Source organism: Ambystoma mexicanum, chromosome 1q (genome assembly GCF_040938575.1).
Source record: "Ambystoma mexicanum isolate Mex_15411 chromosome 1q, UKY_AmexF1_1, whole genome shotgun sequence".
Taxonomy (NCBI): Eukaryota; Metazoa; Chordata; class Amphibia; order Caudata; family Ambystomatidae; genus Ambystoma; species Ambystoma mexicanum.
Genome location: NC_090922.1, coordinates 907,145,451 through 907,168,453, shown reverse-complemented (window position 1 = coordinate 907,168,453; position 23,003 = coordinate 907,145,451). Strand labels below are relative to the sequence as shown.

At 47.6% G+C, this 23,003-nt stretch overlaps 1 protein-coding gene across 3 annotated transcripts in view; it reads right to left on the bottom strand.

Moving 5' to 3' along the window:
* Positions 1 to 23,003, bottom strand: part of AGL (amylo-alpha-1,6-glucosidase and 4-alpha-glucanotransferase) — a 973,499-nt gene that overhangs the window by 521,849 nt on the left and 428,647 nt on the right. The gene's annotated exons all lie outside the window — the stretch shown is intronic.

Genomic DNA, 23,003 nt, shown 5'->3' with positions numbered 1-23,003 from the left:
GGACCCGATGTGGACGTCTGGTTTTACCAGACATCCTTACCGGGTCCCGCGAGGGGACCAGGGAGCCAACAACGGGCCGGTCGTAATCGGCCCGTTGTTAGCTCCCGCACCCATTCCCATTGAGCCCTATGGGGGCTCCAATGGCAATGGGGAAGGTCCGGGCCCGGGTTCCCGGAGGGAGGAATTACCGGGCCCTCCAAACTCGGAATGGCCCGGTAATTCCCCATTCAGGGAACCCGGACACGGTTTTGGATGGCTGCCTCCAAAGTCGTAATGAGGCCTCGTTTGAGATTCTTTTCTATATCCTAGACTCTAGGACCTAGAGTAACTACAGTTCTTAAGGTCAGAAAGATACTAACTATGTCTCCTAAATGTTATAGTCCGAGATTGGCACACACCACCGTCTGTGGGGTGCCAATGGGATACTTAGTATCACACTTTTCTCTGCTCCTTTGACTCTTATATAGACAATCTCCTAGTTATGGCTGGGGGGCAGTGGATATGTTCTACCAACTATTGTGTGAATTTTCTACCGCAGGGTATGTCCATAGCCCCGGTTATGCACAATAGGGTCACCCAAGTACTAACTTGGTAGCCCCTTTCTTTTTTCGCCATTACTAGCATGGTTGTTCTTTGTCAGCCCTTCTTCTACCGTCCTGGGAGGGGAAGGCCTGTGTGTGTGTTTTGCCTTTTGCCGGAACCCTTAGGTGTCCCTGCCTAGGCTCCAGTGTGTCTGGGTAGGCAGGAAGCGGGGGAGGAGTTTTTCACTCCCCTGCCCTTTGTCTGCCTGAGTGCCTAAAAAGAACCAGCTCCCACTGGGGCTCTGGCTCTTCTGATTGAACAGTCACCCGCCCCTTTCCGTAAATTGCTGAGAGATTGCAGAGGAGTGTGTGCTAGAAATGTATGAAAGGTGAGGCTCCTGAGGTGAAAGGCAAGTAGACCACTGGAAGCTGAAGTAACCGAACAAGAAGACGACCAGAGAAACCTGCAGATCCTTTGCAACACTGTGAAGAGACCACTGCTGCCCTGACCCCTTTTTCTGTGCAACAGAGGAACTCCGAAGAGGACGACTCCTTCCCTTCGACTGGTGGAAACATCCAGTCCCAAGACAAACTCTGATTTGAGCCATCTCCTGAGGTTCTGTGATTTCCAGAGTTGTGAAAACCCAGTACCAGGAGACTTACTGCCCATTCCGAGTGCATCGCCGTGAAAAGCTGAATCGCGTCCTTTGTTGGTGCTGCAGAAAAGGCCCCAAAAACGAGTGACTAGAGAAGTTGCTGTAAGCCGTGCCAGCTGTCCTCCTCACTCGAGACTGCTGCAGAGAGATCGCATCCATTGTCCTGCCTTCATCATCAGACCAAGGAATCCAGGGGTCAGGTCCAGCGCTGCCACATCAAGGAAAATCGAGCCACAATATTTTCTTCTAACCTTAGGTACTGTGGGCAGAACAGTATTGCTTACCTTGATCCGTGAAGTTGCTGTAGAGCATTGGGAGTTCACATAGAGGTGCCCAGGGTAGCCCCTCTTACCTCCGACCCAAGTCGTTGCTTGTGTCCCTTTAGCGAGTCCTTAAGAAGGTCTCTGACGTCGGTTCAATCTTGCTACATCGTAAAGACTAGAGTCTTGAAAGTATCCACAGGAACCCTTTGTATTCTACTGCTTGTCAAGACCTTAAGCCCTCTCTAAACTGCCTTCACCTAGGGTTGCATTTTGGAAATTAAAAGACTTGCTGGGTGAAGAAACTGCCTCTAGGAACGTAAGCCTTGCTAGCATAACACTTACCAACTATTTTCCTTCCCAAAAGTCACAATCTTATATGTGTATGCAGAGTAAATGTCTTTACCGTATTTCTACTCAAATTCGCGAGTGCGCGTTATCACCAATAATACGATAGAACTGTCATTACTGTTAAAAGCTTTAACAAATGGAACCGCGGGCAACTACCAACTAAGCAGTGGCCTATGAAATGTATTCTAAAATATTCCTAATTGTTTTGGTTTATTGTGCTAAGGATTTTAAAGTGAATCTTGTGTAAATATAATAAATATAGATTTTAATATACCTTTATGTGTAAGTGTTTCTTTGATATGCATTGCTAACTAGGTTCAATGTACTTACCTACAGCTCAAATCTTCCTCTTATCAGCCTGAACGCTCTGCCACTCTACCAAGGTTCCAGCAGTAGTACAGACTGATACTAAGAGTTGGGTGGGGGGGGGATCTACAAACCACTGGGATAGTTTTGTGAAGTCCTACATTCCAGAGCACTTTGGGAAAACTCCCCTAAGACCAAGCCAAAGTGGGTGATCCTTCTCCCTACCAGTGCTATTCGGTGGAACAGATTCTGTATGAACTCAGGCTTGCTTCTGCTCAGTCCCCACGCTGTTTGGATGTGCCTCCCCATGGCTGATGGTCTGTAGTTTGTAGATTTGATGTTCTGTAGTGTTGCATCTATTCCCTTGACAAACTACAGTTCATCTTTAAAGCGAATATCTAACACTGCCAAATACTGTGCATGTGAGCCATGATGGGCATCTCAATTCATGGACATTTTTCATGTTGCAAATCCCACATCGGCAACATGAAACACAGCCCTGGTATCATGCTGAGATGCCAGTTTAACGTCCTTCAAAATATCTTGTGAATCTTTTTTAATGTGTAGGAGAAACGACATGAGTTTAGCAACCCGTTTGGACTGATCGCAGTCTTATCTGGTCAACATTGTTACTGTTGCTTATTTGAGGAAACTCCAGTAACTAACACCAGTTTATATGACTTTCTTCTTACTGTTACCACAAACACTGAGGGCCTCCTCACCAGTCTGGCGGTAACCCTTAAATGCGGTGGTAGCGCTATTACCGCCGCATTTAAGGGTCCGCCAGATCATGGCCTTGGCGGATTTCCCCCCAGCTCTGAGCTGGGGGGAAATCTGTGGAAAATTTGCCGATTTCCGGTGCTATTACCGCTGGCGGGAAATCCGCCGACCGTAATAGCACAAATTTTCCCCATTGGGCCCAATGGGGAATGAGGAATTCCCGAATGGGCCCAATGGGGAATGGGCACTAACCGTTCCGCCAAACCCGTGATCCGGCGCTAATAGCACCGGGGGGTTTGGCAGTAGGGCTAATAGCGCCGGCGGTAATACCGTCGGCATTACCGCCCAACTCGTGATGAGGCCCTGAATCTGGTGTGATTAGACTTTGTAGACACATGGGAGCACACTCGTGTGCCATGTATTTCTTCTACAGTCACAGAGGGCAGGGTGTGCTGAAGACTGTGCAAATCTTCAGGCCTGTGGCAGAACGCTCATAACAAACACTTAGACACCCTGTGTGCCAAAACAAGCGACATGAGAAATTAAAGATTACGGCACTAACAACAAGAAAGTAATTCTTTGTATTATTGAGATATATTTGATAGAATCTCAAAAGGCAACTCCTATAAGGAAGGGGAAATAGGGTAATTTTTTGGTGATGCATAATCCTCATATGGATCATAAACTGGTCCCACACCCTGTCCTGCTGTGACCGTGTGATACTTGCAAGGTGCCAACAAGTAGTCATCACCGCAATCTAGAATGCACGGACACAGCTCAATATGATTGTAAGGACGAAATCCTCCTCTGCCCAGTTTTGTGAGTCCTCTCCTCTTTTTGATCATTTCTTGTGATACCAACTTTTTTACCCAGTGAATTAAATAGAGATTTCATTAAGGAAGCAACTGTTGAGGTGGCCAGGAAGGGTCCCCACGAGCATGAGGGGCCTATGTTGCGTGCGCCATATTGATGACTTGGAGTGCGGCAAACTGGGCGCGTTGTTGCAATTTCATATGTATCGAGCGTAGTTAATAATGGATGGGTTATGTTACTTTTAGGGTTACTTTTTTTCATTAGAACTGATACATATTAGATAAACTGTTAAAACTGCCAAATGAAAAATAAAAGTGATTCAGACATAATGTACTATGGGGTGCCCAGAAGCAGGCAATGAGGGTTTTTTATTATGTGCATGCGAGAAAGAAGATCTGTCCTGCAAGAATCCACTGTAAAGGAAAGATGGTATTTACCAGACATGCATGCACACTTAGATGAATCTACATTTAGTGGGCTTTTTACAAACAGATTAAAACACAGCAATCAGGGGTTGACTTTCAGAAACTTGTTTCCGCTGAGTTTCAAAGGCCAAAGGATGGGTGAATAAGTAACTACGACCTTAGCGAGGGAAACTCAGCTGAAGAGCCGGCCATAGTTTTTATGGTCTGATAAGTATCACAGATATCCGATGTAATTTCCTGACTGCCTGGGAGTTTGACAGAGGAATAATGAGTCATCCAGTAGAAGGTCAGCCGGCGAACAGAATGCAGTGGTTTATGGCTTAACAGTTCTGCAAGGAACAGATGTAATCTTGCCCATTGTATTAAAGTGACGCAGAGGGGTTGTGCCATTTGCTTGGCCCGGCAATAAAGATGGGATAAGATGGCACCAAGGGCCATGGTGTCCGGTGGTCAATTGTTTTCTCAGGGTGGAACTAGAGGCCATACGTGCTGGAGTGGTAGTCGCATAAATTAAAAAGACTTAAGTGGAGCCAGTCAACTAGGGTGGGTGAGATAGCAATCGGTAGTTCGAAGAGATCCCGTTTGCTCAGCTTTTCCTCATGTTGCTGAGATATCCGTGCTGACCATGCGCAATCACACTTAAGGTAAAAATGCCTTAGGCCAGTTGTTGCGAGTAATGAATTGTGTTTCTATGTGAATGTTTTATTATGTGATGATGTCATGACCTGCCACAGACCAATCCCCAGCAAAGGTGGACTTCGAATATGATCTGAAGATGGTAGTAAAGATTGTCGATGACTAATGTGAAGGAGAGAAATGGAAACAGATGGAACTTCTTTGTATATGTTTTGTCCAATTATGTGTGAGGGGTGAATTGTAATAAAGTATCTGGTAGTGTTTTAACTGTTGCAATAATGTATAAAATGTATAAAGTGATGTGGTTAATTGGGTCTTGGGTTAGTTTGGTCCTGCGGTACCATCTAACTGCTCCCCAGACAATTGAACAATAAACTTGCTTTACGTACAAAACGTACACTCGTTCCTCAGGTGGTGGGCCAGCGTGGGTTGAGGTAATTACGGGTCTGCCCCCACACAACTATTAAATGTTTATGGCCAATTGGGAACTGTTAAAGCCTGCAACAATGGGGGCAACTGAAATGTACCCCTTAGTCTCCCTGGTTCCGTACCCTGACGCAGACAGTTATACAGATTCTACGAGAAGCAGCCCATTTTGCCCTCAACAAGTTTTTTCTACCTGTAGGCTTTGTTAGAAACCAGAAGGTGTCTCACACACTAGTCCCCAGGGATCTGTCATCCAGGTGGCCAGGACACAGCTATCGCTTTTGGATTCAGTTCCTGGGGGTGGACCAGTGTGGGAGGATCACCTGGGTGAGGGGTCTTTGGGGAGTGAGACACCGGATGGAGAAAAGCGGTATCCCCCTTCCCTTAACACCTTTATCCCATCCTACCAAGTAGGATATTTAGGAACTCTACCCCACACCTCTTTTACAACACAAACACATTCACACGGACAGCCCACGATGAGGGAAACAGACTAACACCCGAGCTGTATACCTGACATGTCCCAATATAATGGTCAGGCGAGGTCAGGCAATTACTGGCCATCAGACACACCTAACTTTCATTAAGCTTCCCCACACGGATAAAAGGCAGAGCACAACAGCACACTCTGGGCGAGGCAAGGCATACGAGGAAACAGCAGTACCGAGATGGCAGTTTAACGAGAGAAAAAAAATGCAAAGGAACCGTTTCTTCATGAAACATCGAGAATAGAAAGCGCAAGACCAGGAAACCATGCTAAGAATTCTGCACTGTGTGTCGGAGGTACCCAGGGCCCCCCCGCGTCAATAATCAAGGCGGGGAGAATCGACAACCGCTGTGGTACTGTCCTTGGTTCCAACAAAAAAGCAGTGTCAGTGAAATCAACACAGCCGGTGAGTTGGGGAGACCGATACAAGACCGGTATGTGTTGAAGCCAAGGTTGGAAGCAGCAACATTGTATGTCGAGCGCTGGAACGAACATTGTTAAAATGCGTGTGATAAAAGAACGCAAGCAGACGAACTGCTGATGAGTGATTGAGCTTTTAAAGCAAGATACAATACCCTTGACAGAGTGGTCCGGCACTGCATGGGTGCTCAGTCGAAGGTCTCTGTAGGTCACCCAGCTGCGAAATGTCAAAGTGAGAAAGATAGCATATCAAGAAGAGAGCAGATAATTGTAATCAAAGTGGTCCTGCAACAGGTTGAGCAAAATCATGTGCACAATCGAAAGGCTTCGATATTTTAAGTAAAGAAAGCTTGGAAAAGTAAAGAAAAATGATACAAGCCCGGCGGAGGGAGATCAGCTGAAAGCTTTGTGTTAAAGTGGGTCCGAGCCTGGTAGAGTGGTACCCGAGTGAACAGTAAAGCACCCAAGAAGTTGTACATGAGAATCCTGAGGAGAAAGGAACTTTTGAATATTTGTTTGTCGCATCAGGTCCTCTGAAGTAAGAGACTTTGAATTGTAAAAGAGACTTTGGCACAGAAGGCCCCGATACTGAGATTTGAACTGCATCCTCGTGCTAGAGAAGACAGAGACTGTGCTAAACTTGAGTGTGCCGCCTTGTCCCGTGCTGATAACGCGGGGAAGTGAAGCCATCTGCTTGAATATCCGGACATATTATTTCTTGAAACACTTTTTCATTTGCAAAACATTATTTCCCACACTATTTGGATTTAGAAGTAAGAATTGGCAATAGGTTTATTCCAGCCCATTGGAAGCAGAAGACCAATGTATCTATTTAGGCTTCCAAATATGTAACTCACCTTCTCAGGACCTGTATAGTAATATTGTGAGCTCTAAGGTCTTAAAAAAGTGGTTTGTGTATAAAAAGATAATGCGGCTAGAAAGTGGGACTAATATAGAAGGCTAAGTAGCCTTGTGTAGCAATAGTATTGCACCAGCTTTATTATATGGGTTGGCAATTCTCCCTGAAGAATTGATTTTAGGGTTGGATAAATTAGAGGGGAGACTACTCAGATCAATATTAGATGTCCCCCAATCAGTCCCTGTGCAAGCACTTAGATGTGAGTTGGGTTTACTTTCATTTAAAATGAACTGGTGTATACAACAGTGCCAATTGTAAATTACATGACAAGTATCGATTGATACTGCCGAAACTCTGTTCCAACAATTAGCGCAACTGGACTGAAACTGCCGATACTCTGTTCCAACAGTTAGCGCAACTGGACAGTATTGACTGTAGAAACTCATTTTTAAAAGGGCTGAGGCATTCTGTATTGGAGCACTTGGCTTTAATTAACACACAACTTGAAGATCTGATTGTGTTTCCAAATTGGCTAATGATAGTAAAAAAGACATCGAAACGCCTAGCACAGTGCAATAACTTGGAGCTATTAGCGGGAAAACCCATGATATATGATATGATATATGGCATTTATAACGCGCCTATACACAAGTGTGTCAAGGCATGACGAGGCAAGGGAGGAGAAACAGAGAGAGGACAAAAACAACAATCTTACTAGGCCTAGTGACATTGAGATTCCGCAAGTGCAGGGTTGAGGGGACGGGAGAAGTGCCGGAGGGGCGGGGGGAGTAGAGTGGGGGTTGGGCAATTGCCAGACAAGGGATCACAAAGTAGTGCAGCCAACAGGTGGCAAGTGCGAGTGTTAAAAGTGCAGACAATCGGTGTCAATAGTGCAGGTAAAGGGAACTGTAGGGTTGCAGATACAGACCACAAGTGCAGGGGATGCCAGGAGGCAGTGCAACTGGGCGGGCAGTGACCTGGGAGGGAATTCAGAGGGTAACCAGGTGACCAGTGCAGTATCAGACAAGAGATCAGCAGGGGAGAGGAAGAGAGAAGGCAGAAACAAAGAGAAAGGTCTTGAGGTGCTTCATGAACCGGAGATGGTTCTGCTCAAGTTTCAGAGAAGCAGGGAGGCTGTTCCAGAGGAAGGCACCAGCCGAAGAAAGATCATTGCTTGGAGAAGCGGCGGACCCTCAAGGAGTTGGAGGTGGAGAAGCGAAGAGCTCGAGTTGGAAGATATTTCCGAAGTGAGAGTTGGAGGTATTGCAGTCCCAGGCCCCAGAAGGCCTTGTGGACAAGGCAGTGGGTCTTGAACTTGATCTTTGCTGCCACTGGGAGTCACTGGGAGCCAATGTAAAGGTTTCAGGGCTGAAGAGATACTATCCTGGGGCTTGAGGCCAAGGACAAGTCTCGCAGTCCTGTTCTGGATGAATTGTAAAGGACAGAGAGTAGAGGCAGGCAGATTTAGAAAGAGACTGTTGCAGTAGTCCAGCCTGGAGAGAACCAGAGCTCTGGACACAGTGAGCTTCTGGGGGAAGGTGAGGAAAGGAAGAATACCTCTGAGGAGGTGCAGCTGGTAGTTAGATTTCTTAGAGACGTCAGAGATCTGAGGAGAGAAAGAGAGCGTGGAATCGAAGATGACCCTGAGGTTCTTAGCCCAACAGGTGGGAGCAGGAAGAGGGCCCAGAGTGGGTGGCCAGAGAGTGACAGAAAAGGAAGGTGCAGGTGTGCCAATGAGGAGGATCTCTGTTTTAATGGCATTAAGGCAGAGATCATTAGCGGCACACCACTCCTGGATTGCAGACAGACAATCCGGGATGGGAGAGGAGGCGGCTGACGGGAGCCTGAAAGCTAGCTGAGTGTCATCTGCATAGCACTAAAAGTTGGAGCAGAGAGCAGCAATGCAGTGGGTGAGAGGTGGCAGTTATCGGTTGAACAGCCAGGGAGAAAGGTTAGACCACTCGGGAACACCACAGGTAGAGAGTGAGATAGAGGAGAGGAAGGATCAAAGTTGGTCCTGAAAGGGTCGGTCAAAGAGGAAAGAGGTTAGCCAGGCCAGGGCCTGATCAGTGATACCCAGGTTATCACGGAGCCGGTTGAGCATGATGGCATGGTTAACCGTGTCGAAAGTAGAGGAGAGATTGAGTAAGATGAGGACAGAGTGGTGATTGGCATTGAGGTTAGAGAGCAGGTCTTCACGGATGTTCAGGAGAGCAGTTTCCGCGCTTCTGGCTGCTCTCAAGCCAGACTGATGGTTGTGGAGACAACCAACAGATTCAGTGTGAAGATTAAGCTGGAGATGGCCAGCTTTTCCAAGAGTTTGCCCAGGAAAGGAGTAATGGAGATCGGGCGATAGTTAGCCGGACAGGAGGGGTCGGCCGAGGGTTTCTTAAGAAGAGGGTGCACAAGAGAGTGCTTCAGGGGGGAAAGGAAGGTTCCAGTGGCGAAAGAGTGATTGCAAAAGTCGGCAAAGGCTGGAGCGAGGGTGTTAATGTGGTCCTTGAGGGTTTTGGATGAACAGGGAAGAACCTGTTTTGACGAAACTTTCATAGATTGGACTTGTCTAGAAACCTTGCCTGGTGTGAACAGAGGAAAGGGAGAGAAGGGAGGAGGAGAGGTGGCCGCAGGGAGGCCAGAGGTAGAAACACTTGTGTATAGGCGCGTTATAAATTCCTTATCATATCATTATTATCACAGAGGATAAAGTATAGGGAGAAGGAGGCAAGAGGGTGGGCAGGATGTTCAGGGTTTTAGGGATGAAATGTGAAGCCAAGGCCGTGCAGAGAGCCTGGGAGGGGACAGGAGAGGTAGAGACTGCAGCAGGATTGGCAAGCTCTTTGTAGATTTTACAGCCGAGTTGTTAGATGCCGCAGAGAAGCTGGCTTGGATGTGAGCTCTCTTCTTAGAGAGGACAGAGTCGGTGTTGCCTTTGGAGCAGGCGACAGGACAGTTTGTCAGAGGATGTACAAGATTCTGACCATTTCCTCTCAGCCACCCTACACTTGCGTACTCCATGTACGCAGAATATTGTAAGCAGGAATTCAGGGGTCTCGCCACCAGCAATGACCCGGTTAAACATTGCCCAAGACCTATATGCAAATTTATAGTTTATCTGCCCTTGAGCATACTACCCACACTGGAATATACGGGGAGGTGGAAAAAGATCCCTCGGGATAAGCGATTCTATGATAAGACCAGAGGCGAAAATTATGCTTATTCTTCTTTATTACTGCCAACAACAGCACTTTAAAACTTCCTTTACATTTGTTTTTTTGTTTTTTTTTTTAACATGCCCAACTGGCTTAAAAATAAAGGTAAACAAAAACATGAAAACACAGAAAGTTTCCAAAACCACAACACCCATGAGTCCCTGCAGGCCAGTAGTCCCTAGCCACAGTCCTGTCCTCCAATAAGGACGCCCCAGGTGTTATAAGTCCCTGCAGCTTGTGGGTGCCTTCCTCTTCTTTTTTGCTGCTATGCGACAGCTAAGTACCATTTCCCTTTGATTGACATTGCTATAATGACAAGATTCTTTTATGCTAAATTCTAGTCAGTAAATAATGGATAGCCCTATATAGATAGCCTGGGCATTATTATTTCTGTCTGAAATTGCATTAGCGTGTGTTTACTTAACCAGACGCGCAGCGTAGTATGGCAGAGCGTGTGTTTTTCTGGTTACGCCCGTTCCATTTCGCATGTCGGATCTAATTTGCTTGTCTTTTAAAAGTAATAAGGTAGCGAAGATGACCTCCAGCGAGCGACCTCTCTCGCATTAGGGAAAGTCATCTCCGCGAACAACAAGCCCATTTTACCTGTGTTGCGCTCCGGCACCTCACACGCCTGACCAAATCAGCAGCGCGTCACGCAGCAGGACGCGCATGCGCGGTAGAAGGTTTTCCTCCTCCAACATTCCGAATTTGAACGGGAGGTGTACGCACAGTGCTCTGGAGCGGTTTAAGCTCCATATCATCAGGATTTTCAGTGTTTCAGAAGAGGCACAAGATACAAAAAAAAGTGATTTATCCTTATTGTGAAACGCTCAGCCATCCAAGGGCAGACAGGTCAAGACAAGACCTTGTACATTTAGGGTCACACTCTACCCCACACAGAATATGGCCTGTGACAGAGGGGAGGAATACTGGAATGAATACAGTGACCAGGAGCAGGAGCTGCAGGAGGAGGAAATGGACCTATCCCAGAGCTTTAAGAGAGTTTTGGGAGACCCCCTAGTGAGAGCCGTGACACAGGCTATACAGGACAGGCTACAAGTCCTGGAGAACTTGTTGGGCACTAGAGCTGACCTGCAGAATGATCCAGGTGAGGGGACCTCCACCATTAAGCCTCTGCAAGAACCAAGGGGGTCTAAGGTTGCCCGGAAGAGCAAACACTCTTCTACCCCCCCGGGCACAGATATGGGGAAGAGAGAGAAGCCCCAGGAGGCAGCTGATGCCTTGAACAGGCTAAAGGAAGCTTTCCTTGCGAAATCAGCAGTGCCCGGCCTCGTACCCCCTACCCCAGGGGCAAATAACAAAGGGGAAGCACATTCCTCCTCCGAAGAATATGACCAGGAGGAAGATAAAATAAGCCTGCCCAAGAGCAGCTTAGTAGACAGCCAGATCCTCTGATACGAAGGTCAGCTTGGTGGAGAGTATCCCGGAAGTTGACATCTGAGATAGGTTTGAGCCGGACGCTATTAGACATCCCAGGTCCACAGAATGGACCCCTTCACCAAGAGCGGCCCTCTATATGGCGCAAAAGATCAGGAAGCCTCTGGAGAAGGAGACCAGGTTTCGGCTTAGAGCTGAATGCCCCAGACCAGAGCTTACTGGGAAGGTGACGGATACCCCGGAGCTGGACCCTAAAATGCTCACTTTTGTCACTAAATCAGGCAAGGACGCCAGAAAGGGCATGGACCGCGCATGGAGGTCTTGTCAGGATAAGATCCTGGACCTAACAGGCCCCATAGCTAAAATTATGGACCTCGCAGAGAGATCCAAGGACACTGATGAATCAGTGGATCCTTTCATTTTGGCAGGCTGGGCTCAGCAAGCCGTTTGCCTCCTTGGCAACGCAAACACAGCCATTTCGGCAGAGAGACGTAGATTGATGTTATTAAAGATAGATAACAAACTAGGTGACCTAGCCTCGTATGAGGCAGGGGAAGGGGCCCAAGGCCTACTTTTCAGTGGCACATTTGTGAAAGAAATGAACAAGTTTGTGGGAACCTATACCACACTTGAGAAGGCGCAAGCATGGATTAGAAAAGTAATTCCCAGTCGTGTTTTTGCTGGGACCGGTCGTTTCAGGGGCCGATCAACCGGCCGATTCAATTCAAATAGAAGACCCCAAGGGCGCAGAGCCCAATACTGGGAATCGCGCCAGCAGGACGCATTTTTCCTGAACAGAAGCAGAGGTTTCAGAGGCCATAGAGGCAAAGGATACTTCAAGCACCAAAGCAAACCCACAGGTGAGGAAATGCGCAGCGGTGTACCCCCCAGTAGGAGGGAGAACCTTGCTTTTTATCAACAGCTGGCGCGAGCTTTCAGCAGACGCATGGGGTGCTTCAGACAGCGCAGGGTTTCCTCTTAGAATTTTTACAGATGCCAGTCGAACTGAACCCCCCTCAGCGCATACATATCTCGCAGGCAGAGACTATGCTACTAGACACGGAGATAGAAGCACTCGCTCGCAAGCAGGCTATAGAGAGGGCGCAACCCCACTCGGAGGGTTTCCTGATAAAAATGTTTCTTGTGCATCACAAGGGAAAAGTGCGTCCAGTTATCAATCTGAAGGAGCTAAACAGCTGGTTAGTCTACAGACATTTCAAGATGGAGGGTATCCATCTGCTAGCAGACCTTCTACGAAGGGACGATTGGCTGGCACGCTTAGATCTGAAGGACACATATCTGACGGTTCCCATAGCATCAAGCCACCGTCATTTCCTACGCTTCACATGGAAGGGAGAGATTTGGCAATTCAAAACTCTACCGTTTGGCCTGGCATCAGCACCTTGGGCCTTTACCAAACTCATGAGGCCCCTAGTGACCGCAATGAGAGATCGGGGAATCGGGATGATCATATATCTAGACAACATCCTGCTTATGTCAGACAACAAGGAGAGATTGCTGAAGCAAGTGCACTGGGCAACTTCTCTGATCTCAGGGCTAAGTTTTCTGATCAGCGCTCACCCCATGCAGGAGGATGGACTTCCTGGGTTTCACCATAGATACAAAGAAAGCCACACTGAAACTCCCGTCCACCAAGATAAGATCGTTCAAGAATGATCTGAGGACAGCCCTAGAGAGATCGGTTATATCGCTTCGGAATCTAGCCAGTATAGTTGGCCTGTTAGCAGCCTCTATTCAAGCGATCTTTCCTGGGTCTCTACACTATCGAGCCCTGCAGAGGCTCAAGATCAGATACCTTCAGAAGGGATGGAGATACCATCATCTAGTACCCCTGGACAACGAAAGCAAGTCAGAGCTTCGCTGGTGGCTTCACAACATGGAAGCTTGGAACGGCCAGGCTATCTTCAGGGATCGGCCAGAGCTCATTGTAGAATCAGACGCCAGCAGATCAGGCTGGGGAGCCAGATGCAGGCACACAGAGACAGGTGGAAAATGGTCCCAGGAAGAGCTAGAGTTGCACATCAACTGCTTGGAGCTCCTCGCAGGCTCGTTTGCAGACAGAGCTTTCTCAAAAGACAGAGCGCAGTGCTGCATCCTCCTTCGAATGGACAATATCTCAGCAGTGAGATATGTCAACAAGCTGGAAGCACAAAGTCCAAGATGCTAGTCGAAATTAGCAAAGGACTTCTGGCACTTTTGTCTAGACAGGAAGATATCGGTCAAGGCGGAATATCTTCCGGGAGTGAAGAAAACAGTCGCGGACTGGAACTCCCGCTATCTGATAGACTCAAGCGACTGGAGGCTTCACAGTTCAGTCTTCGACAAATTACAGCTCAGGTGGGGACCTTTACATACAGATCTCTTCGCATCAAGACTCAATACCCACCTGCCGAGATACTTCAGCTGGAGATTGGATCCAGGAGCGTGTAACAAAAGAGTCCTTTCTTGACCAATTAGAAGAGCTCTGACTTGAGATTTGCACTCGTTGTGTAGATGACGAGTTCTTTTTGTCAATGTACCTATCAGAGGAATCAAATGAACTCCCTGAACGGTTAATTGACCAAAGGATGAGTGGACGCCACCGAAACCAGCCAACCTGCAAGGGTACAAAAAGGAGACAGAGGGTTAACAAATATCCGATGCTTAATGATAAAGTACCTGAAGGAAAGCTTGAACTGCAGAAAGGTGGCTATTCCAATTGATAGATAAATGGCATCTAAATTCCAACAGAAAGGACTTGAATGAGTGACCAGAACAAGGAAACAGAATACTACTGGAATGGATATAACAGAACGGTCTTACCACATGTGAGATATTGCAGAATACTTGAATAATGATTGTCCAGGAAGAAATGATGTGGGAGCTTGAAGCGCTGATGTCCATGAAGTGAAAGAAGTGGGAACAAGAAATAATGATCCACCTACCCAACGCCGGCCAGAGGACGCCTAAAAGGAACAATCCAACAAGGAAGTTCAAGTTCACCTAAACCGACGGCACACAGACGCCTAAAACACTGAGCGTCTCTAGTTCAACAAGAAAAAAACTGAAGAATCACAAATCCAAAATGCAGCATGAAAAAAATTCCAGGTGAAAATTGGTAGGGCAATGAAGCAGAAGAAATGATATTCAAGTAGGGCCTTGTAACAAATCCGTGGGTCTTAACGATGCGGTCGAGGTCCAAAACAGAGGAAGCCGTGATCCAAAAACAGTCCATGAAACATTCCAGTTGTCGTAGCCAAAGTCAGCAACCAAAGCAGAAAGGGGAAGCAGAAGCGAAAATCCCAAAAACAAGCTGTTTCGTAAATGCCAAAAGTCATGCACAATATGTAGCCGAAGAAACAAATTCAGAAGCAAAGTGAATCTGGAAGGCGGGGCCTAAATACGCGTATGCACGTCACGTGACTGTATCAGTGATCACCGTGCAGACATGTGACCCCAGAAACACAGATTGCCGCGTTTCCAAGGAAATCCCCAACGCTTCCTAATAGAGCAGTGACGTTCTAAATGCCTGAACGTACGTATACTCAGCGTTTGTTTTCCCAAAACACCAGAAGATGGATAGCGCGGGGAAGACAGAGGAATAAAGGGAGGTGTTTGTGTAGCATGTTTAACAAACCGTTCCCTACGATTCCTGACAGTATCCTCCCTAAAGAGACACTCCCTCCACGGGATACAACAAAACGTGACATGAGATCAGGAGTGTGAATATTCGAAGCGGGTTTCCAGGTCCGATCTTCTGGTCCATATCCCTTCTAATCGACCAAAAGCAACTGTTGACCCCTGACTGTTTTCCTATCCAAGATAGCCTGTACTTTGTATTCCTCAGCACCCTGGACCAGAAGTGGCGGGGGGCGAGGAAGTGGAGGAAGTGAATGTGGTTTCTGTCGGCACGGTTTAAGGAGGGAAACATGAAAAACTGAATGCACCTTCCAGGATGAAGGGAGCGCCAATTTAACAGCCGCCGGATTAACCACTGATCGAATAGTGAATGGACCCACAAAACGAGGCAGGAGACACTTGCGACCAGGAATACGAAGATTTTTTGTGGAAAACCAGACACTGTTACCAGGCACATACTGAGGGGCCGCACCCCGATGATGGTCAGCATATTCCTTAGCGTGGTCTTTAGCCACGTTTAGCTGGAGAGTACCGCCTTATGTATGGTTGTGATATCCCGTAAACAACCTTGTACTGCCGGACTGGCTGTGTCCATGACAATGTTCAACGGGAGTGATCGGGGGTGTTGACCATACAATGCATAGAAAGGGGTAGTGCCAGTGGATGTATGGATCAAGTTGTTATATGCAAACTCAGCATGGACAAGGACTGGAAACCATGATTCTTGATATTGCATCGTAAGACAGTGCAAGTATTGTTCTAAGGTGGAATTGAGCCTCTCAGTTTGACCGTCGGTCTGCGGATGTTAAGCACTAGAGAAGCGATCATCGATGCCCATGGAAGTAGTAAGATGTCTCCAAAACCTAGAGGTAAATTGTGCAGCCCGGTCAGACACAATGATATCTGGGAGACCAATGAAACGAAAAACCTGATGCAAAAACAGGTCCACAAGAGCCGGAGCAGTAGGAAACCCCTGACAGGGGACAAAACTGGGCAGTTTGGTGAAATAATCCACAATAACCCAAACGGCATCAAAGCCCTGTATCAGGGGTAGTTCAACAATAAAGTCCATGGAGATCATTGACCAGGGGCGAACCAGGATGGGCAGAGGTTGCAAAAGCCCCATTGGTTTAGTCGTAGAACCCTTACATTGGGAACAAACCGGACAAGAGGATACGTAAGTAGACACATCCTCATGCAAAGATGGCCACCAACACCAGCGGCGTAACAATTCCGGGGTCTTGCGTCTGCCCGGATGAGCGGCCAACATACAGTCATGACATCATTGCAGGGCAGTGCGTCGTGTGGCCAAATCCGGCAGGTACACTCTGCCTTGAACATACGGTAATGAGTTGATGATGTCCATGTTGAATTCCTGAATTTCATTCGGATTTGAGGCTACCCACTCCCGGATGGACGAGACCAACGAGGGTTGTAAGGTGCATGCACAAATCACTTGATGACCTTGGAGTACCGTACCACCCCAAGAACGAGATACGTTACCGTGCAATCTCGACGAGGCGTCTGCTTTGGAATTCAATGGGCCAGGAAGATAAGTAAGTGTAAAATTATACATAGAAAATAATTCATGCCACCTACCATGACGTGCTGTAGTGCATTGCAATGACTGTAGGGCTAGTAGATTTCTATGATCAGTGCACACTTGAACGGGCACCGCAGCACCCAGTAAATGGTGTCTCCAAACAATAAAGGCATCTCTAACAGCCAAGAGTTCCAGTTCCGAGACTGTGTAGTTTTGTTCATACGGGGTGAGCTTGCGCGAGTGATAGGCCACCGGATGCAGCATACCAGTGTCCTTGCACAACTGTGACAGTACTGCCCCAACCGCTACTTCAGAAGCATCAACTTCCACATAGAAAGGACGACTAGGATCCAGATGCTGAAGCACTGCTGCCATAGTAAAGGCTAGTTTCAAGGTATCAAATGCCAGTTGAGCCTCCTTATTCAAAACATAAGAACGCTTATTACTGGTTTGTATTTGTATTTGTATTTTATTTATTTCTATAGCGCACCAGGCCCAGGGGCAACTGGGCGCTTAACTTAGTTACAACAAGATGAAAGCATGACAAGGCAATGTGACAGAGTATTACGGGAGAATTTACAGAATATACATTCAAGCGAATATCGATAAGGCAGTGATTTACAGGGTAGTTAATAAGGGATGCAGAGTAGGTCAAAGTGCAAGTAGGGCAGTAAACTAGTGTTAGCTGTCTTGGGCGGATAGCCAGGCTTTGGTAAGGTGTTTGAATTTCAGGAAGGAAGGTTCTGCTCTAAGGTCATTGGGCAGTGAGTTCCAAAGTTTGGCTGCCAGGATGGGGAAGCTGGTTCCACCTGATCTTTGGAGATTAAAACGCGGGATGACAAGGCAGTTGGCTTGGGCCGCTCTGCGAGGTCTGGTGGAATTGTGGAAAGAGAATCTGTTTGCCAGGTAGCGAGGGGCTTGGTTGTGGAGGCATTTGTGTGTGAGAGCCAGGGACTTCAAGGAGATGCGATGTGGGATAGAGAGCCAGTGCAGGTTGCGCCTGGTGTCAGATATTTGCTGGCGCCTAGGAATGTTAAGGGCCGCTCTGATCGCATTGTTTTGGACAATTTGTAGCTTGTTTAGATTGCGGAGATTAGTACCTAGATAGAGGGCATTACAGTAGTCGACCTTGGATAGTACGAGGGTCCTGGCCAAGGTTACGCAGTTGGCTGTGGTTAGGAACGGGCGACAGGCGGTGATGAGCTTGCAAGTATACGCTGCTGCAGATGAGACTGCGTTGGACTGTCTAGTCAAGGATAGGGTTGAGTCAATGTAAATCCCTAGGGTTTTCGTGTCCTTAGCAATAGGGATGGTGTTCCCATCAATGGTGAAAGACTTGAAAGCAGGGTCAAGTTTAGTGAGTTTTTGTGGTGAGCCAAGAATGAGGAGCTCTGTCTTTTCATCATTTAGGCAGAGGCCGTGTTGGGCCATCCACGCTTGGATGACCTGGTAGATGGCGTTGATGGCGAGGGAGTCAGTTGTGTAGTCTCCTGTGATGGGGATTAGTATCTGGGTGTCGTCAGCGTAATTAGTATACGTGACGCCCAAATGGTCCAGAATATCAAAAAGGGGTTTGGTAAACACGTTATATAACGTGGGCGTGACACAAGACCCTTGAGGCACACCACAAGAAACCGGAGCGGGTGGTGCGGCCGCAAGTGGGGAAAACACGCGCATTGATCTATTATCAAGGAAGGATCTGATCCAAGTAGAGGCATTTTCTGAGAAATGTGCGGCTGATTTGAGGTGATGGCAGAGAATTTTGTGATTGACAAGATCAAAAGCAGCAGAGAGGTCCAGGAGAAGTAATAACGCCAGTTTGCCTTTGTCTTTGAGATCTTCGATCTGCGTTTTTAAATCGATAAGGGCGGTCTCAGTGCCATGGCGAGGCCGGAACCCTGATTGCCTGAGTCCCAGAAGTTTATTTGATTCAAGGTATTCCTGAATTTGTAGGTAGGCCACGCGGTCAAGGATTTTTAGTAAAAAAGGTACAGTGGTAATTGGTCTGTAGTTTGTGGGTATGCTGGGATCCAGGGTAGGTTTTTTCAGAAGCGGGATGACCCACGCATCCTTAAGATTGTCCGGTACAATCCCAGAGCTAAAGGAGGAGTTGATGAGCGTAGTGATGAATGGTGCTAGGTCGTGAGCTGCTTCCTTAATAATAGGTGCAGGACAAAGGTCACCCTGACAATTGGACGGTTTAAGGCTAGTGATGATCTTTTCCACTTCGAGAATGGAGAGTGGAGAGAAGCTAAAAAGAGTCAGAGAGTCTGTGATAGAGAGGTTTATGGTAGGTATAGGGATCTGTAGAGGGTTAGATTGAAGGCTAGATTGTTTGTTGTTGATTTTAATTTGGAGAGTGGCAATCTTACCTAGGAGAGCTTCTTGGACTTTGGAGCACCAGGTGCTATCTTTGGTACAGGTGTCAGGTGGAGTAACAGGAGTTTCAAGTTCTTTTAGGATTTTAAACAATTCTTTGGTGTTAGATTTGGCTTGTTCGATGCGTTTGTTGTATGTGTCTTTTTTTGCCTGGAATATAGCTTCCTTGTAGTTAAGGGTGGCCAGGAGTACGCATGATTTGTTAGCTAGAGATTGATTGCTTCTCCAGTGGGATTCTGCAATTCGTTTTTCTTTGCGTAGAGCTCTGAGATGGGGTGTAAACCAAGAGTTTAGGTGGGCTCGAGGTTTAGATTTTCTCAGTTTCGAAGGTGCAATGGTGTCTAAGGCTATAAGCATGGCCCGGTTGAATGTGTCGACCAGGGCCGCAGGGTCAGAGCATGAGGGATCCCGGTCATTGAGAGCTGGAAGGAGGAGGGGGAGGAGTCTATCGCAGGTAATGTTGCGTTTGTTACGGGTGGCCATAGCCGGGGCAATGCTGTGAGGGAGGCTGATAGGCTTGGACTCAATATTGAATGTAATTAAGTTGTGGTCTGTCCAAGCGCACTGTTGGTTAGAGGTGATGTTGATGGGACAGTTGAGGGCGGCTAGCCAGTCAAGGGTTCTGCCCTTGTTGTGGGTGGGTTGGTTTAGGAACTGAGTGAATCCAGCATTAGTGAGGATGTTGTCAATAGACGAAGCAGCAGTGTCCTTGGGGTCGTGGAGACCTAAGTTGAAATCCCCCAGTATCATGACCTGGGAGTTAGCTTTGGTGTTGTGTGTGAAGATGTTAGAGAGGTCCTCCGCGAAGGTGGATAGTGGGCCGGGTGGCCGGTAGAGTAGATGGAAGGTGATAGAATGGTTAGGTGTGACAGCTAGTTTAGCTGTCAGTGCTTCCAGAGTGGAGGAGTGATGTGTGGCTGAGAGGTGGAAGTTCAGAGCGTTTTTGTGGATGATGGCGATGCCACCTCCTTTAGATTGGATGGAATATACGGTCATGTCTGATAATGTTGTAGCCTGGAGGGATAGCGAGGGAGAGAAGAGGACCTGAAGCTGGGTGGAGCCAGGTTTCAGTGATTGCTATAAAGTAGAGGTCAAGGTTGAGGATCAAGTCAGCTACTTCTAGGGCGTGAGCCGGGAGTGATCTGGCGTTGATTAGCGCGCCTTTGATATTATTTGAGTTAGGGGAGTTGGAAGATAGTGGTAGATTAGGTGTAAGTGTGGGTGGTGACAAAGGGTGAGGCAGTTTGATGCGGTGAGCTAAATGATGGGAAGCGTGGGTAAGACGTGAGCCAAGTCTAGCATTTCTCAAGGAGATAGAGCAGGGTAGGTTAGGTAAAGGTCTGGTGGCGAAGTGCTGGATCCAGAGGGCTGGGTTGTTAAGGTAAGGGTTGGTGTGGTGAGCGTGGGATGGCATAGTTGAGGTGTGATGCAAGTAAGAGTGGTAGATAGGGGTGGTGGTATGGTATAATAATTAGGCTTTTATATAGCGCTACAAACCCTCAGGTATCCGAGCGCTGCTTATTATTACCCACGGTGTGTGGTGCTCATTTATCGACCTCGGAAGGATGAAAGGCTGAGTTTGGCCCCGCCGGGATTCGAACCTGCGTTAACAGGCTCTGCACGGGTGTCAAAGCGAGCGCTCTACTCGCTGTGCCACTTGACCGGCTTATAGTGCAGTCCAGCCAGAGTGCAGTATAAGGAGGAGAAAGGTGGGCAGCAGTCTGGTAAGTAGGGTACTGAAAGAGTACAGAGGAGAGTTTGCAGTAGTTAGACTGTTGGTGGGGGGCATGTTGACCTAGTAGAGTCTAAGAGCGCGTGGTCTGGTAAAGATCGCGAGGGCGACCATATGACACTTACACAATTACAGTAGTCTGTTAGTGACCAAAGGCACAACACAATTGCAGTGGTCCGTTAGCGACCATAAGGCACAACACAATTACAGTGGTCCGTTAGCGACCAAAGGCACAACACAATTACAGTGGTCCGTTAGCGACCAAAGGCACAACACAATTGCAGTGGTCCGTTAGCGACCATAAGGCACAACACAATTACAGTGGTCCGTTAGCGACCAAAGGCACAACACAATTACAGTGGTCCGTTAGCGACCAAAGGCACAACACAATTGCAGTGGTCCGTTAGCGACCATAAGGCACAACACAATTACAGTGGTCCGTTAGCGACCATAAGGCACAACACAATTACAGTGGTCCGTTAGCGACCAAAGGCACAACACAATTACAGTGGTCCGTTAGCGACCATAAGGCACAACACAATTGCAGTGGTCCGTAAGCGACCAAAGGGCACAGCCAATAGCAGTCATGAGGCATAAAGCACTAGGGGCTGACAATGACTGTACTATTAAGAGGTGGCAGCAGTAACGCATAGAGGCGGTGGAGTTGGAGGCATAAGCGTATGCAGCAAACAGTTATCGAAGGTGAAAATAACCGAGTTCAAATGTTTATGATTGCGGAGTAGCAGAAGACATACCAGAAAGCACAATAGTGTAGACTGAGGGTATCCCTCTACTCACAATGGATTAAAGGTCCGAGTAGACACTGGCTCCTCGGCTCAGGAGGCTAGGGCTCCTGCCCTCCTCCGTGGTGTGCTGCTGCGGCTGCAGTGAAGAGGGAGTGATTCAGGGGGCAAACAGGGGCTTTAGTGCGGGCCTTTGTTGAGAGGCCGGCGTTCCCGCCTGCCGGCGGAAGGGGATAATTATGAATGGGGAGGTCAACAGCTGATTCGTGCGGCCAGAGCCTCGCTCTGGTGCCGCGATGCGCCCGCCATTGCTGGGCCAGGCGGAAGAATCTGCCGAAGTCAGGCGATTCTCACGAAGCGTTGCGCTTCAGAACTCGTCGTGCAGCTGGAGATCAATAAATATGCACGATGGGCATACCTGACTGTGATATGATGGCAGCCCTCGCCCTTGAGGGAATTCGGTGAGGCAGGGTGATCCGAAGCACGGCCGAACCGTGTGTAGTTGAAGATGCTCCTCGGCTCAGGAGGCTAGGGCTCCTGCCCTCCTCCGTGGTGTGCTGCTGCGGCTGCAGTGAAGAGGGAGTGATTCAGAGCGGTGAGTGGGGCAACGGTTTCAGAAAAGGAGCGGATGAAACGCTGATAAAAATTAGCAAAGCCGAGAAAAGAATGCAATGTGTTAACAATAGTTGGAGTTGACCAGTCCAATACTGCTTGTACTTTGGCATTGCTCATATTTATACCAGCATTGGTAATGTCATAACCCAAAAACTCTACTTCAGTGACGTGAAACAAACTTTTTTCTAGTTTAGCATATAAACGGTTGTCTCTCAAACGTTGTAGAACTGAGGATACATGGGTAACGTGCTCTTCATAAAATGATGAATATACCAAAATGTCATCTAAGTAGACAATGACATAACGGTCCAACATGTCACTGAGTACATCATTTATGAATCTCTGGAACGTGGCAGGAGTTGCAAAGACCAAACGGCATGACAAGATAATCGGATAGTCCGTATTTGGTTTTGAACGCCATCTTCTACTCGTCTCCTTTTCTCATGCGAACCAGATTATAGGCTCCGTGCAAATAAAGTTTGGTAAATAACTCTGAGGAACCAAACTGGTCTTGGAGGACAGAGATAAGGGGAATGGGGTACTGGTTGCGTATGGTGATAGCATTCAATTCACGATAATCAATGCAAGGCCGTAATTCTCCCTCTTTTTTGGGCACAAAAAACTGTGGAGAAGCGGCTGGAGATTGTGAAGGACGAATGAAGCCGTTCTTCAGTGCTTTGTACAAATACTCTTTCAGAGCAACGTTTTCCTGTTGGGTAAGGGAATAAATGTGTCTTGAAGGTATCCCAGCGCCCTCCACTAAATCTATGGGGCAGTCCTATGGGCGATGAGGCAGGAGGGTATGAGCCCCCACCTTGTCAAACACATCCCTGAATTCTTCATAAACCTTGGGTAGGAATGAAGA